The following is a 12,594-nucleotide window of genomic DNA, read 5'->3' on the forward strand; positions in this document are numbered from 1 at the left end:
TGCTGCGCCATGTGGGTCAGCTCCCTGGCCGGGCATCGAACTCGTGCTACAGTGGCTAGTGATAGCTTGATATTGCTGAGACTTTTAACCCCAGTGCCACCAGGGAGGCCCTCTTCATTTAATTTTTAAACAGGAAAACCTACAGATTTTTCTGTTTTTGGTTATCTGCTGCCTGTATATTGATCTCTCCTTGTTTTTCTCTGCTGATTTTCCTAAACAAATCCTTTTAGCAGAGTTACCTGTTTTATGGGGTCATTAACCCAATGAGTTGTACTTATTACAGTCTTATTTAGCCTTTTATCCTGTTCTTTGCTTGTTCGCTCATCTGACTCACCTGCCATCATACACTCACTGGACACTGCAGTGTATCTGGCCTTGTGCTTGGTGCAGGGATACAGTGACAGTGAACAGGCCGTGACGACCACTTGGAGTCCCAGGGAAGAGCAAAGACTTTAATGAGGGCTGTGGTGTGGTATGGGCCCTATGAGGCGGTACTTACCCACACTTGGACTGTGTTCTTTTTTCCCCCCACTGCCCTGTTCTCTGAATTTCTATTTTAATTATCATTATAGTAATCCAGCAGGACAGATTGTCATGGGCTTTTTATGGTTGCAAGTATTATTTACACAGGAAGTCATTACTCCCTTTTAGGACTTTGTATCTGAGTGCTGCTGGAGAGATGGTAAAGCTTTTAATACTTGAATTGTCAAACAAACTTTGCATCTCTCTCTGCTGCTTAAACTTTTGATTCCTTAAAACTATGAGGATGGTAGTAACAGCCCTTTGCAGTGGGGGGTGCTGTGCCTTATTGTGTCAGGTAAGACCAGACAAAAATGCTTGACAGTGTCATACCTGGGTTATGTTTTTTGTAATAGAGTATATGTTACAATGTCAGTATTACCTGATTATATGTGATTATACAATGTGTAATATATAATTATGCATTTAAAAACTATTATGTTATTTCCATCAGTAGGGAAAATGGCTAAAGCAAATTAAGATGTGGTCTTAGCTTTGGGATTTTGTGTTTTCCAAATAAGTTTTCTGTTACCATCAAATGTTTTTGGAGGTATTCCATAAAGTGCCACAATCGTAGAAAAGGATATGAGTGGATTCTTTCCTTCCAAAAGAAACCTTTTTTTTTTGGTTTTATGTAGTTTAGACTTGTTGCTGTTTATGCAAACGTATATGACATGTTTGCTCTGATTTGCCATAATTAAAAGTGAGCAATCACCTGCTTTCTTTGTACAGCTGATGATGCGGGCTGAGCATCGTTTTTATGCTTGTCCAAGTTGTCGCTGAAGTAGGGGTTCAGTCGGCCTGCAAAACTTTGTCCATGTCAGGAAATATAGCCACGAGTTTCCTTTAATACATTTCTGCTCGTGTCACTCCAGGACAGGTGTCACTCCAGGACAGTCTTCATCGTTTCCATCGCAACCACGTCCCTTTTCGAGTTACGTTCACCCACGTGCTCTTCCTCTGACTGCGCTTAGTCCCTGACGGCAGCGGTGTTAGCACTGGCACAGTTGTTTTTTTCTGTTACAACTCATGTTTCATTGGAACCTGACATCCAGTGTTAACTACGTTTGTTAATTTACTGCACGTTTATCTTTTTTGGCAAATTCCCTTGTTTGGTTATCCACTGTTGTCACTGGGAGACAAAGGAGGAAACACAGTTACATGCTTTGCAGTCTGTGGGTGACCTGCATAACACATGCAGTGATCAGTCACTGATGGGCTTTGAGAGAAGTGAGATCAGAGAAAATCATGAAACTTTTGTATTTTCAATATCCTTCATTTGTTGTTACATTTTAATTTTATACACCTGGACATTTTTGAGAAAATGTATCTATGGGTATGATTTATACAGTAAATAATATCATTTACATTTATAAAGTACTTACTGTGTGTTGGAAACTTTATTCTTTTAATTACTTCTCACAGTAACCCAATGAAGTAGGGATTATTACTGTCACCTTTACAGGTGAACAGAGTCTGACTCCAGAGACCAATTTATTTGTATTAGTACACTTTGCAAACCTGTGCTAGTTCTTAAAGTGTTGCCAGTTTGTGAAGAATTAGAATTTGGATTTTGCAGGTCTTTTTTTTTTTAAACTTCATTTTTCTAGTTCTCTGATTTTTTTTCTAGCTATTTTTGCAGAACTGTTGGACTGCAGTGGATGTTAGTTCTAAATGAAACAATTGCCCTTCACCACTAAGATTGCTTGAAGCTCAGTAGATTATGCAGGAGATGCTCAGTATTCTAGCAATGACCTGCATTTAAAGAAGTATACCTTGGTCTTTATACAACTAGTAACTAGTTTGTGTGTGTATATGTGTGTGTGTGTGTGTGTGTGTGTAGTCTCAATTAAGAGTTTGATTAATTGAACAACTTCTACTCCTGATAATGATGGAAAGGAAGGCTTTTACTGAAATTAAACACCTTAGGGAAAGGCAAGGTTTATACCTCAAAAGCTGCTACATTTTGGCTTTTTTTTTAAAGATTTATTTATTTATTTATACAAGCACTGGGTACAGTCAGAAGCACGGGAGGTGAGAGAATTCACCAGAGCCAGAGCAGGGAGCAGAACAGTCAGACTGACGAAGTACACTGCTGAGGGGAGCAGCAGGCATGGCAGGAGAGGTCTGTCATGCTATGTGGGACCCTCGCTGGTGGTGCAGGATCAAACCAGCGCTGCAGAGGCTGTGGGCAGCTTCCCAGCCCAGCGCTCAACCGCTGCGCCACCAGGGGAGGCCCCATTTAGGCATTGTTTTATAAGTGGAACAGATCCCTGGAAGTCACAGTATTAAATTCTGTGCTTTGCATGTCGATTTATCAGTCTCTTTAACAGCAATAGGAGAACACCTGTTGTTTCTTATCACCAGTTAGTTAGGAATTCACTGGATCATTGTATCTGAACCACTCTTTATGTGCTTCATCTTTTTACCATGTAAAATTGTTCAGGAAACAACAATAAAAAGATCTCCATGGAGTGAAAGACAAAGCAAACTAAGCCAAAATAAAGCAAACCCTACAAAACCATACCTAAACCTTTGTCATCCCTAACTCATCCCTAGCCGGCCTTCTTGGTTCCCAGCGCTCACTGCACCCTCCCCCACCAGACCAAAACACTGCCTCGCTTTCCTGTTAGCCTTTGAATGCTTGCTTGGTTTGGCATTGAAATTACTTTAGTAGTTGGTAATGTACGAACCATACATAAGTTATAAAGCATTAATATACATAAAGTAGAAGTCCAGTAACTCTTGGAAGCTAATTTGTTCCTTTCCTATACAATTTTCCTGCCTTGCTCTAGAGCAAGATACCTTCCTATATTTTGTGCTTATCACTTTATAGCTTAAAAAAATTATGTGTCTGGGGCCTCCCCGGTGGCGCAGCGGTTGAGCGCTGGGTTGCGAAGCTGCCCGTGGCCTCTGCAGCGCCAGTTCGATCTCCGGCTGCTCCCCGGCCACCGGAGGAGGGTCCCACATGGCACGCAGACCCCCGCTGCTCCCCTCAGCAGTGTACTTTGGTCCTTCTGCCTGCTCTGCTCCCCGCTCTGGCTCTGGTGAATTCTCTCACCCTCCCGCACTTCTGACTGTACCCAGTGCTTGTGTAAATAAATAAATAAATCTTGTATAAATAAATAAATGAATCTTTAAAAAAAAAAATAGTGCTAAGATTTAAAAAAAAAATTACGTGTCTGTGTCCTTAAATAATAAGTATTTCAGTGTTGCTGTTTTATAAGTTATATATATATATCATTTGTAGTAGTCTGAGACTTGGTGAATTCATCATTGTTTCTAAAATTCACTCTTGTTCTTACAGGACTTGCAGCTCATTTGCCTGCCCTTGTATTTTCATTGTGTGAAAAAGCCACAGATTGTTCGCTCTCCTATAAATAAGCATTTAGGTTGCTTCCAGTATTTGTTTCTTTGTTTCCCTCTGTGACACAAATAATGTTTTTTTGATTTTGCTTGTACATTATCCTGGTACTCATGTTTCTTTAGGTATATGCCTGAGTCTAGACGTGTTTGATTAGAGGGTATGTAATGTTCACTTTGCCGAGATAGTGCCCAGTGTTTTCTAAAGTGATTGTAACAGTTACTAACGCCACTGTGTTGGTACCTAGTGATGTACATTTTTACCAATACGTAATATCATTAGCTTTCTTAATTTTTACTAATGGGTGTGTGGTTGTAGCTGGTGTCAAGGGTGAGGATTTATTTGCCTTTTGTATTTCTCTTTTTTGAAATGTCTTTTCATGACTGTCCATTTTTTCTGTTGATTTTGTTTTTTTTTGTTCTTCCTGAGTTTGGCATTCTTCATATGCCAGTGCTAATCTTTCCGCTGGTAAACGTGTTGCTGGTGTCTTTCTATATGGTTTATATGTTCAGTTTCTTAAAAAAAAAAACTTGATAAACAGAACTTTTTGGTATTAACATCATCAAATTTTCAGTTCATCATTTTTTCATTTGTGGTTAATACTTTCTGGAATTTTATTTAAATTAAGCACCTTTTCCCTATTTTGGAATTCCAGAGAGTCATCCCTTTATTTTCTCCTGAAAATTGCAGTTTTGCCTTTCAAATGAAAGTCTTTAGTCTTGTGGAAATTAATTTATATATGTATGATAGAGGATAGGTATTTTATTTTCTCTGTGATTTACCAGTTGCCCCAGCCCCATGCAGCAGTCTTTTCTTTTTCCCCAGTGATGTGCAGATGTGGGCTCTTCACATTGACATACTTTCTATTTATATGTCTGTACGTGTATGTGTCTGGACTGTGCCTTCTGTTTCTGGACTGTATGCTGTCCTTCACTTGTCCGTTTGTCTTTATGTTAATACCATTCTGTCTCAGTGTAGTTTTATTGTGTAGCTTTGTATTGGATCGGGAAGTTGTTCCACTGATTCCTTGAGCATTCTCACTGTTCTGAAGTTTTTGCTTTTCATGAAAAGTTTAGATGTAAAATCAGCTTATTTAGTTTCACAAAAAAAATTCTCTTGAAATTTTGGCTGGAAATGCATTTAATATTTACATGAATTTGGGAGAGAGCTGACATATTTATAACAGTGAGTCTCCTTAATTTATGAACATGACATCTTCATATTGTTGGCTCTCTGTGAGGGTTTATGATGTTTTCTATGTTGATATTGTAGTTTTTGTTAGATATATTCCTAGTAATTTTTTATTGCTATATAATATTATGCCTGTGGGAGAAATTATATTTTGTGGTTTTTTTACTTGAAAATAAAAGTGCAATTGAGATTTTCATATTAATAACAATATTACTGCCTTGCCAAAGTCATTTTGAGTTTTTGCATGAATTGTTTTGAAAGGTTAAAGTTTTTAACCTTTTTAAACTGTAACTCTCTCTGTTGACTTTTAACACTGGCCAGGAGCGGCAGTACCGTGTTGAACTGAAATAATGCTAATGGACACATTTAGATTTTAAAGGGAAGATTTCTAAGAATTATGTTTATTCTGTAGTTTTGGTAGAAAGCCAAAATTTCTAGTCCTATTTTGCTAAGTGCTTTTTAGTTATGAGTTTTCACGAACTGATCATTTGGGTTTTTCCCCCGTAATGTGATGAAAAACTTTGTGATTTTTCTGAAAAAACTTTCCATTTCTGTGATAAGCTAAATTTGGTCATTAAAAGAATTCAAGAGTAGGACTAGGCGTGGACAGATGGTGAAGTAGGGCAAGAAGCTGGAAAGGATGGTCATCTGAGTGTTAGTGTGGTGACTTACAATTTTAAAGCATATGTAGTTTTAACAGGGTATATAAATTCTAGTTGGTATATTTGATCTTTCTTAAAATTGACTCTGGGAAAAATTATTTTTTCATTATATGTAGAATCATAAGGCTTTATATTTTCCTGTGTTACTACTGCTCTTCTTATTTACCATTCCTTTAAAATTAAATCATGAGTATACATTTTATAAAGGATTTTCAACATATGGAGTAGATTAAATGAACAACACTAACAAACTGTCCTTGTATTTTTTCTTTTAACGAGCTTTTAATTTTACAGAATTTGAGTTTATAGAACTGCAAATGGGGTATGTACTTGTTTTACAAACTGGATCTTAAAGCCATGGAATCGTTCGGTTGGCGTGACTGCAGCAACTGCTGTCCAGATGCATGGTCTTGTCTGTCTGTTGCTACATGTTGCAAAACACACCTGAGTTGTGCTATCTGAAAAGTCCCTTTGTAGGAAGCTCAGTAACCAGGGCAAAATGTTGACAGAGGCTACCATAATTAGAAAAAAGGAGGTTTCTGCAGAGGTCCCCACAGCTTGGGGACCATCTTTATCTGCCTTTGCTTCAAGTTTTCCAGTTTTGCTGTTGTGGCATAGATACTTCTTAAGGAATCATTTTTAATTTTACGGAAGTTAGTGGGGAAGTAAAATATGTTATAGAACATGGTTTATAGAAAGGAATACTGTAATCATTACTGCTTGAATAGGGTTGTTTCCTGAAAAATAGTTCTCTCGCCCTCCTTCCTCCTTCCTTCTGCCCATCTCTCCCTCCCCTTCCGCTCATGAAACTGGCAAACTACTGAAACCTCTGTTTATTCATCAAGGAAAAGAGACTGATAATTTTATCCCATTAAGTAAGTGGAAACTCAACCCAGATCTAATTCCAGAACCGGTGCTCTGAGTCATTTTGCTCATATTTTTTATTATTTTAGAGAATATAAATATTTTTCATATGTACATTTACTGTTTAGCTTTCTCTTATACGTTATCGTGGTAATCTTTCTGCCCTTGATTTGATTTTTATACATTTATATGAACTATTCGAACATTTTGGGTTTTCTTTTTTAATTATTATTGAATATCCAAGGTTTTTTCCCTATTTAAAATTTTTATAATGCTTCATATTATCCCTGTTAGTAAGGTATTATTTTCCATTTTTTAGTTTTGAGAAGTTAGTCTTTTCCATCTAGAATTGTTAGACTGAGAAGTAAATCCATTTTCCATGGGATTATTTTAATACTATTTATCAAATAAAACTTGTATTCATCATTGTGCTATGGTGATTACTTTGTTCATCTCTCATGTGGAATATTCTCTTTGAACCTTTTACCTTTTCCTATTTGTCTGATTCCTGATCATTTCTCATAATCTGTTTCAGCTGCAAGGGCTTCATACAACATTTCCTAGTGTCTAATTTCCATGCTCTGTCCCTCGCTGGACCCTTCTCTTAGTTGGCACAGCACTACATGTAAATATTTCCACGATACTTTACTTTTACCTTGGGACATTTTAATCACTGCAATGAGACTAGATACTTCTAGAGGGAGGCACATAGCATCTCGTAGGGTATCTATTTTGGTACTGTATACATTAAATAAACTTTCCAATAAATATATGGTTTGTGTGGTTTTTTTTTTTACGTTTATATGCATTGAATCTATTCTGATTTTTCTGTTCTCTTCCCCTGACTGTATACCGTTCTACTGTTTTAATTATTAATGAGTAGGATTAGTCTTTCTCATCGCCTCCTTTCCAGAAAATCTTAAATACTTGATGTTTCTATCTCATATGACTATAGAATAACTGTCTTAAGCTCTTAAAACTTATTTGGATATTTGTGGGAATTATATAATAATGTACTTTGGTATGTCTGATTGGGGATCATGGTAATAGGCCCTTAAATTTAAGTGCTTTTTGTCTTTTTGAGATTACCTTTAAGATTGATTTGTGTGTGTCTAGGGAGCTTAAACAAATTGAATTCAATTAGATTGTGTCATATACCAAAATGGAGGAATGTGATCTAGGTTTTGTGACCACTTAGATTTATGTAGCATTTTATAATGCTGCAAAGATATAAATGTGGGTGATAGAATGCTCTGAAGTCACAACTCTTTATGTTTTATGTTTTGCTGGAGGTCAAGAAAATTTTAACACTTACTTGATTAACCTGTAGGTTTGTGCATTTTAAGATGTTTGGATTATCTGATTTACATATTACTCAGTATTCACTACTGATGATCTAACATTTGGTTTCTAATGATAAACACAGTTACAATTGTTTTATTGTTTTTTGGCTTATTAAGCATTAGAGAGGATAAATCGATTTTTTTCTTCATAGTTTTTGCAAGTGGCATAAGTTTTGTCCTTGGTTTGTGAAAACACCCAGCGAAGCCACTTATTTTGTTTATTTCTGGGGTGACTGAAGTGGACCTTAGAGAAGGATGCTTTTCATTGGCAGGAAAAGCAGAAATTCATTTGTTAGGTAGTAACATTGATCCGGGAGGAGTTTTCGAGTAGTAGTTATGGCTCCTACTCATCATCAGCCAAAACAAACTTACCCCTAAACTATTTCTATTGGCCTACTTGGTGTTTCTAAAACATTTTAAATTAGTTGATAGCACCTGAAAATTATAATGAACATCACTACGGGATCTCCTGCGTTTTTAGGGTGGCATGTTAATAGCAGCGACACCCTTTAGATTAAGCATGCATGTTTTTGTGCCAGTTAGCACTTGAAATGTGGCTCCAGCATTGAGATTTGCCACCCCTCTTCTAGAGGATCTTTAACACTTTAATACAGGTTAGATCTAATACTTCTAATGCAGCTCTGTCTTCAACTTTGGGTTAACAGGAGATTGAATAGTAGGTGTGAAGATTTCAGGTAGTGAGCTTGGGTGTGGAATACTGGATGCGAGAGGAAAAATAGTTGCAGAGGAATCCCGGTTTTCACCTGAGCAAATGGAAGGATAGAGGTGCTTTCAAATGAGATTGGGGGGAGCTACAGGTAGATGAGCTTTCGGGAGGGAAGATGATTTCAGTTTCAGACCTGTTGAGTTTGAGATACCTGTTAAAACATCCCAGTGGCTATCTTAGTGTGGAGTTGTACAGAAATGTCTACATTGAATCAATCAAGAGATTTGCCAATTGCAGATGATGCATAAAGTCATGAGAGAGAATGATAGCTCACAGGAGCAGACAACCTAGGGCTGAGCCCTGGGGCATGTCAGCTTCAAGGGGTTTGAGAGAAGACAGGGTGAGCAAAGGAGATCAAGGAGGAGCATCCATTGAGGTTAGATGAAAGGGAAGGAGTGGGTGTCCTGAAGTTCAAGTGTCTGTAAAGCAGAGCCTGAGACAGGGACTTTTATTTATTTATTTTTTAAAGATTTGTTTATTTATTTATACAAGCACTGGGTACAGTCAGAAGCGCGGGAGGGTGAGAGAATTCACCAGAGCCAGAGCGGGGAGCAAAACAGGCAGAAGGACTGAAGCACACTGCTGAGGGGAGCAGTGGGCGGCAGGAGAGGTCTGTGCGCCATGTGGGACCCTCGCTGGCGGCCTGGGATCGAACCGGCGCTGCAGAGGCTGTGGGCAGCTTCGCAGCCCAGCGCTCAACCCCTGCGCCACCGGGGAGGCCCGAGACAGGGACTTTTAGAGGTCGGTAGTTTTTGGGTACATGGTATTTGGGTATATGTTAACAAGAGAGAGAAGTTGGAGCACTGGGGCAGGTGAAACAGGGAGGAAAGTCAACACGGGGGTTCATTGTTGACCTGGTCACTGTTGTGAGCAGCAGAGGCTTGATTCTGAGCAAGTGTCTGAGAAGCTGTGAATAATTTGCCTCTGAGTGAGAAGAGGGAATTTGTCTACCAGATCCCACCTATCATCAGTCAGGGGTGGCCCAAAGGGTGTTGCTGTTAACACTTTCGCACTCTAGGTTCTATGTGTTTTAGACTTGCTGCAAAGCCCTTGAGCAGGAAGTAAGCCCCAGTAATGCAACTCAGGGAGGGTGCCTCAGCTAGAGTGAAAATATGAGCTGGTTTTATACAGTCCACCTTCTCGTACCTTCCTTTAAACACTTACCGTTTAGTCCAACCTACTAACAAAGTTTTCAAGGTCTATGTTAGCTTTATAACAGGAGGATTATTGCAGTATGTTTATTATTCCAGTCTTCTACCACTTACTCTAAATTTTCTGCAGCAACTTTCTCAGGATGAGGGTTTTTTTTTTTTTTTTTTTTTGTAGTAGGGTGACACAGACCACTTTCCTAAAGTGATGAGTGCACTTAGTTGCTTTATCCTTGTTAGACCATAGTTGCTGCAAAATGGTATTACTCAGTCCACCATAGCAGCCTCAATTAAGTCCCAGGTTCTCTGTGGACACCCTTCTGTCCCCATTGGGGAGCAGCAGCTGTGATTCCTCAAGGTTGGTAGGGTCAGTATGCAGGATACCTGTTCCCCACAACCCTAGCATGATAACCCCTTCTTTAGCATGTTGGTCCTAAGTAAGGCATCTAAAATGACCAGGCAATACTAACTGCTTCAGAGATTATTCTTGTGTCTCCTGGCAGAAGCCCCTTCTCTCCTCTCTCATAACCAGAGTTTCTAATCCAGTGGAGTTTAGGGTTTGCCCCTCCTATTTCAGTCTGTTCCTGAAATACAGTGCCTCATTGCAGTTTTTGGAAGGCAGTGTGCCCAGTCACCTACTGTCTTCTAAGACAGTGCTTCATTCCCATAAATGTCACAGGCGCTTGTATATAGAGAAATTACCTGTTTATTAGATCCAGGACTTGGCTATAGACTAAACAGCTAAAGAAATTTCACATGAAGTTGATTAGTTACATTAGCCAAATGTTTCCTCACTCTAGTGCACTAGGCTAGTCTATTGTAGTTGCAGAGCTAGAATAAACTCATTCTGAAAATTTAACTGAGATCTGAAAACCTAAAATTGCTTTGGGCTTTGAAATAGTAAAACCAATCCTAGAGAGGATTTTTGTGGTTCCCTTGAGTTTTGCCAAATGTGCCTCTGACAAAAAATAGTTACTGTCATGGAATGTTAGTAGTAAAACTGATTATTTAATACATTGAAACTGAATGAACTTAAATTGTGATAAGAAGATCTCAATATGCCTCTTTTGATAATTTTAGGTCCCTGTTACAAGAATAAAGTGGAATTACTACTTTTCTTCTCTTACCCTCCTGCTCGATAAGCTCTGATTGTGAACTGGGTACTTTTCTTGGCACACTTACCAGTCCTTGAATGTCTTGAGGGGTAACAACTTGGGTCTTGTCACCTAGTGGTATTTCCCAGGTTTTAACTTAATTCTTACTCCTAGTAGTCCTCTATAAGTAGTTGTTGAGGTAATCCTGGAATATCTAGCATATGCATGTGATTTGTGGTAGCATAGCATATAGAACTTTATAGCCCGAATTAGTTTTAATAAAATTAAACTTGCTTTTAAAAGTTTGATAATGCTTCAGACTTTTTTCCTTTTTTCTTTCTTCAGATAGTGGGACAAGGACTGAATCACCAGCACTGGCTGAAGGTAAATATGTCTTTGGGGGAAATGATTATTCAAATACAACTGCAAAGTTATAGTTTAAATGAAAACCCACGTTAGGCACAATTTAAGGGAAATTTTCTTCTGTACATAATAGAACTGTTTAATATGTTTTTAGGGAAAAACCCTGTTTTAAGTTTCTGGCCTACATAGGAAGTAGTGGGGAAAATGTAAATTAATTAGAATTTTTTTTTAAACAGCTTTCTTTCAATATATAAGGTTTGTGTTTTCCTTTGAAATTTTTTAAAAGCCATTTCAGCTCTCACTAGCATAGTTGATCAGGAAAGGTCTAAGCCGTATTCTTGTAGATGAAACTGTTTCTTTGGAAATTAGAAGGGAAAACACCTACATACTATTTTAAATATGAATTCTACCTATTAATGGTTTTGGTTCTTTTTTAAAAGTCTTGAAAGAACACATCAAGAAAATACAGTTAAAGGATCCTATGTATTTAAACAATGATAATCCTGTAATCATTTTAATTACTAATAGGTATTTGAAAACATTATTTTTTTTAAATATACATGTGTTCTTCAAGTGAAAATGATCAGGTTAAAATCTCTTTCTGTACTCTTCCTGGTCCTAAAGAGAGCTTTTTCTGTTTCAAAGCTCGCAATAATTCTAATATGGAAATACCTGTAATTTCTACTAGTGACAAAGTCATAAGTATTTCTATTACTGCTGTTGTCTATAATCTTGATTGCAAGATTTTACATAGAGATTGGGGACGTGTTCCCATCCAGATTCACAGACTGCTGAATTCTCTCTGTGGACTCTAGATTAAGAACTCTTGTGAGCAAAAAGTTAGACTTTTCTCTCTTACTTGAGGAAGTATAGTTTTTAATATTATGTGTAACCTTAAAGAAGCAGAGTTACATATCCATTTCTTTAAAAATATCCTAATGGCGTGGACTTGAAGTCCTTGAAATATCTTTGAAAAATCTGCTTGTGTGCTGCCAGTCACAGAAATAAGAGTATTTTGTGGGAAAGGGAGTATAAATAAGAGTCCCTTGGAGAGTGCCTGCCTTTAAAGAACTCACATTCTAGTTTATGCAACATGAAATAAACTTGCAAAAGTAAAATATCAGTATGACATGCCAAGTTTTACAGGAGAAATGCCACAAGTGCTTGCCATAGGAAGGAGATATATATATTATATTCCTGTTCTGGGGGCACAAAAGGGGGTCACGATTTGTTAAAAGTTACCAGATGTTTTGCAATTACTAAAGTAGAATAAACAAATGTGCCAGTCTAAGCTAGGAAGAGCCTGGAAGGGTGTCTCG

General features: G+C 37.9%; 1 protein-coding gene across 3 annotated transcripts in view; it reads left to right on the top strand.

The window, feature by feature from the left end:
• The window catches only part of CYRIB (CYFIP related Rac1 interactor B), a 128,427-nt gene that overhangs the window by 77,613 nt on the left and 38,220 nt on the right, over positions 1–12,594 (top strand). For all 3 annotated transcript variants that reach the window (XM_037501722.2, XM_054691984.1, XM_037501712.2), the window contains exon 3: positions 11,258–11,296. The gene's annotated coding sequence lies outside the window, so the exon portion shown is untranslated. The remainder of the gene's footprint in view (positions 1–11,257; positions 11,297–12,594) is intronic.

Source organism: Talpa occidentalis, unplaced genomic scaffold (assembly GCF_014898055.3).
Source record: "Talpa occidentalis isolate TD23 unplaced genomic scaffold, MPIMG_talOcc4v2.1, whole genome shotgun sequence".
Taxonomy (NCBI): domain Eukaryota; kingdom Metazoa; phylum Chordata; class Mammalia; order Eulipotyphla; family Talpidae; genus Talpa; species Talpa occidentalis.